We start from the raw sequence: 5,379 nt of genomic DNA on the forward strand, positions 1-5,379 counted from the left end.
TTTGCGAAGGACACCGTGTGTCGAGTGGTGTTCTCTTCCTCCACAGTCAGAATCTCAGGCGCCGTCACATCCTGAAGCACCTTACTGGCGGACGCTTTCCGACTCCTCCTGCGTGCCAGTGGTTCTTCATCCTCGTCGTCGTCAGGGAGATTGATAACAGTGTTGGGTGGAGCTGTGGAGAAGAATCAGGATCAGAGATCGCGAGTCAGTCGACTAAGAACGGTGTTAAGAATACAGTACCTGGGTTCGAAGTTGCTGCATCCTCCATCTCGTGGTCATCAGCCCGGGCCGAGGTCTCAGAAGTAGCAGCACTGCAACTCCAAAGGATCAGTCGACTAACTTCAGCGTCGACCAGAGATAAAGTTCACACAAAATGAGAAGACTCAAACGACACAATTACCCTGATATGGTGGGGATGGACACCTTCATCTTCGGCAGGAGCTTGGTCGGCTTTGGCGGAGCCCCCCTAGGCTGCTTTGGCGCCTTTTCAGTCGGCGCTGGAGAAGTGGTCCTAGGGCGCTTGGTCGACTGCGTCGCAACCCCATTGCCATGTTCAGTCGAAGGGTCGTGGACGAGCTTTGACCGCCTTTCCGAGCGCGGTGGCACGACCTCCTCCTCTTCCTCCTCGTCTTCGGCGTCATCATCATCGCTGTCGTCATCATCATCGTCGTTGTCGTCCCCTGCAACGTCCGAGTCCCATTCCTCCTCGTCCTGGCTCTCGCCCCCACTCGCCTCACCCTCCTCAGTCGGAGTTTGTGCCCCATTGGGCATCGAGTACAGCTCGGTGAGGGCCTAGCAGATATCAAGACAATGATCAGTCGACCAGTCGGCAGAGTAGACAGAGATGAATGCGACAAGAATGCAGTGGAGAGCAGGGCAAGTGTACCTTATTTGGATCACTGTTGTGGTCGAGTGGAGGAATCCTTCTGGCTCCGCGTGGGTTGTCCTTGTTTCCGGTGACGGCTGCCATCCATCTTTCCAGAGTGACATCGTCGACTGCTTCTGGATGGACTCTAGTCTCGTCTTCGGTCCCACAGTACAACCACATGCAGTGGCTCCGGAACTGGAGGGGCTGGATGCGACGCCTGAGGAAGACCTCCAGGAGATCCATGCCCGTCACTCCCTCCCGAACCAACTGCACCACGCGCTCCATCAACATCTTCACATCAGCTTTCTCCTCCGGGATCAACTTCAGAGAGGAGGGCTTGTTCACTCGGTCCATGGTAAACTGTGGGAGTCCACTCGACTGTCCCGGCATCGACTGGTCCCGGCAGTAGAACCAGGTCGACTGCCAGCCTCTGACTGACTCGGGAAAGGTCATGGGCGGAAAGGTGCTCTTGTTCCTCACCTGGATGCCCAAACCCCCACACATTTGGACGACTCGGGTCTTTTCGTCGCCTGGACTCGCCTTCTTCACGGTCTGAGAGCGACACGTGAATATATGCTTGAACAAACCCCAGTGCGGTCGACAGCCCAAGAAACCCTCACACATGGACACGAACGCAGCAAGATAGGCAATGGAGTTTGGGGTAAAATGGTGGAGCTGCGCTCCGAAGAAATTCAAGAAGCCACGAAAGAAAACACTCGGCGGCAAGGAAAACCCACGATCCACATGGGTGGCCAAAAGCACACACTCACCCTCTTCTGGCTGAGGCTGCCACTCCTTCCCCGGAAGCCTCGCAGCTCCGTGGGGGATCAAGCCCTCGTTGGCCATGTCGAGAATGTCATTCTCAGTGATGGTTGACTGGATCCAGTCTCCTTGGACCCAGCCTTTCGGCAGGCGGGATCTGGACGAGGACCCTCCGCGGCTGGTGGATCTCCCCTTCGCCTTCTCTGACGCTGACGCCTTCTTTGCACGCTCCAGCACCGCCGTCTTCTCCTTGGCCATGGTCGCCGGCGAGATGCGCGAAGGGAAGTGGTGCGGGGGCGAGAGCGAGCACGCTGAGCAGGGAGGAAGGAAGCAGAGAGAGGGGGAGAATGCTAAGGCGCAGCACAGAAATCCTCGCCGGGCACATTTATAAGGTCCCTTCCGAGTGGATGACAGGTGGGCCCGGTCCATCTAATCATATCTGGAACAGTTATGCAGACGGGATACATGGCGAAAAAGGCGGCGCGGAGATCGAGGCGTCCATGCCCCGTCCCATCCGAACGCCGCGGTCCGCCCCGCTTCACGCGCGCCCCAAAATTTCGCATCCCGCGGAATCCGCGAGCAACAAATCAGTCTGTCAGGCGCGGTGTTTCCGGCGATCCGTCGCTCGGAGATCATCGAAGCCTGAAAGATCACTCGACGCAAAAACAGAATGGATCAAGTCGACTGAAGGCAAGTTGTTTCCTGTCGACAAAGGGATTCTTTGGTCCAGAACAGCGCACAACCGGAGCGCAAAGGTTAATCGGAAACGACATCAACTCCTTCTTCACTCGAAGCCTCAATCCATTCGGGGGCTAATGATGGGGTTATGTACCTAGGGTAGGGTCATGGACTTGATCCAAGTAACTTACCCTAGGACATCCTTAGAAGAGGTCGCCTTCCAGTCGACCAACGAGGATTCACTCGACTGGCCTGAAGGACTCGACCACGAAGACCCACTCGACCACCAGGAGGTCAAGAGGCACTCTGCACTGCAACGGCCTGTAATCAAGTAGACTTTATGATAGTAAAGGCCTTTATGTGGGGCGTTACCAGTAACGCCCCAGACTTAACTCACCTTAAACCCTCTCCTACGTGGGCTGGCTGGAGTCCTGGCGCACTCTATATAAGCCACCCCCCTCCACAGGCAGAAGGGTTCGGCACCTTGTAGTTCATACACTCATAATCCACTCGACCGCCTCCGGGCTCCGAGACGTAGGGCTGTTACTTCTTCCGAGAAGGGCCTGAACTCGTACATCCTTTGTGCTTACAACCTCTCCATAGCTAGGACCTTGCCTCTCCATACCTACCCCCCACTCTACTGTCAGGCTTAGAACCACGACAGTCCGCTCTTCAATCGACGTGATGCACGTGACGAAGAACCTTTGCGTGAACCTGCTAGGCTTCTTGGGCGTGTATGGGAAGACAAAAGATACACCTGAGGCACGGGAGGACCTGCAACGTTTGCACGAAAAAGACGGCATGCCTCCGAAGCAGTATAAAGGTCCTGCCAGCTACGCTCTTACGAAAGAAGAGAAAGAAATCTTCTTTGAATGCCTGCTCAGTATGAAGGTCACGACTGGCTTCTCGTCGAATATAAAGGGAATAATAAATATGCCAGAGAAAAAGTTTCAGAACCTAAAGTCTCATGACTGCCACGTGATTATGACGCAACTGCTTCCGGTTGCATTGAGGGGGCTTCTACTGGAAAACGTCTGATTAGCCATTGTGAAGCTATGTGCATTCCTCAATGCAATCTCTCAGAAGGTGATCGATCCAGAAATCGTACCAAGGCTAAGGAGTGATGTGGCGCAATGTCTTGTCAGTTTCGAGCTGGTGTTTCCACCATCCTTCTTCAATATCATGACACACGTCCTAGTTCATCTAGTCGACGAGATTATCATCCTGGGGCGCTTATTTCTACACAATATGTTCCCCTTTGAGAGGTTCATGGGAGTCCTAAAGAAATATGTCCGTAACCGCGCTAGGCCAGAAGGAAGCATCTCCATGGGCCATCAAACAGAGGATGTTATCGGGTTTTGTGTTGACTTCATTCCTGGCCTTAAGAAGATAGGTCTCCCTAAATCGCGGTATGAGGGGAGACTGACTGGAAAAGGCACTCTTGGAAGAGACTCAATAATATGCAGGGACGGATATTCTTGGTCTCAAGCACACTACACAGTTCTACAGAACTCTACCTTGGTGACCCCGTATGTCGATGAACACAAGAACAGTCTACGCTCCAAACACCCGGAGTAGTGCGACAACTGGATTACATGTGAACACATCAGGACTTTCAGCAATTGGTTGGGAACACGTCTCAGAGGTGACAACACTGTTTGTGATGAGTTGTACTTGTTGTCCAGGGGACCATCTTTGACTGTATTGACTTACAAAGGATACGAGATAAATGGGAATACATTTTACACGATCGCCCAAGATCAAAAGAGCACCAACCAAAACAGCGGTGTCCGCTTTGATGCAGCAACCGAGAGCGGAAAGGACACATATTATGGTTACATAGTGGACATATGGGAACTTGACTACGGACCTGATTTTAAGGTCCCTTTGTTTAAGTGCAAATGGGTCAATTTGTTAGGCGGCGGGGTACAGGTAGACCCACAATACGGAATGACAACAGTGGATCTGAAAAATCTTGGGTACACTGACGAACCGTTCGTCCTAGCCAATGATGTGGCACAGGTTATCTATGTGAAGGACATGTCTACCAAACCGAGAAAAAGAAAAGATAAGGAAGCGAATACATCATACGATGAGCCAAAGCGCCACATAGTTCTTTCAGGAAAAAGGGACATCCTGGGAGTGGACGGCAAGACAGACATGTCTGAAGATTATGAAAAGTTTCATGAAATTCCTCCCTTCAATGTCAAGGCTGACCCAAGCATCCTGATAAACAATGAAGATTATCCATGGTTACGGCGCAATAAGCAAATGACACAAGCGAAGAAAAAGTGAAGACTTTCTCCCGCAACTATTATGATGATACCATGCCAACTTTGTAACACACGAACATGCTACCATTGTCCGTTTTGTACATCCACATGCTATGTGGGTGAAATTATGATACCATGCCAACTTTCAACTTTTTCAGAGTTCATTTGAAATGCTTTCATGTCTTATGGTTCGGCCCTCGTAATACCATGACCATTAGTCCCTGGCCCATGCCAACTTTCAACTTTCAACTTTGTAAAACTAATGGCACTAACAGAAAGTTTATAATTTTGCTCCTCGCCCCTGGCCCATGACCATTAGTCCCAGTTTGTGCCACAAACCGGGACTAAAAGGTTGGTCCTCGTTGCGGGCAGAGTTTAGTCCCACCTCGCCAACCGAAGGGGGCTCACACCGGTTTATAAGCCCTTCCCTCTCTGCCTTGTTGAGCTCCTCTCAAAGTGAAAATAGATGCCCTAATAGAGAAAAGTTTAACCTAAATTCATAGTGAATTTCTCTGAAATTCATAGAAATTTACTAGGAATTTAGGTTGAATTTTCTCTATAAGCGCATCTATTCTCATTTTTTAGTAAGTTAATCACAAACATGTGATTCAAACAATTTTCAAAGAATTCAAATTTTAACTATTCAAATTTGAAAACTAATGGCACTAACAGAAAGTTTATAATTTTTCTAAAACTAATGGCACTAACAGAAAGTTTATAATTTTGCTAACCTAAAAGCAAACAGAATTAAAAATTAAAGCAAAAAACAAAAGAAAATAAATAATGCAAAAAACAAAT

The sequence above is a fragment of the Triticum dicoccoides genome, chromosome 6A, assembly GCF_002162155.2.
Source record: "Triticum dicoccoides isolate Atlit2015 ecotype Zavitan chromosome 6A, WEW_v2.0, whole genome shotgun sequence".
NCBI lineage: Eukaryota > Viridiplantae > Streptophyta > Magnoliopsida > Poales > Poaceae > Triticum > Triticum dicoccoides.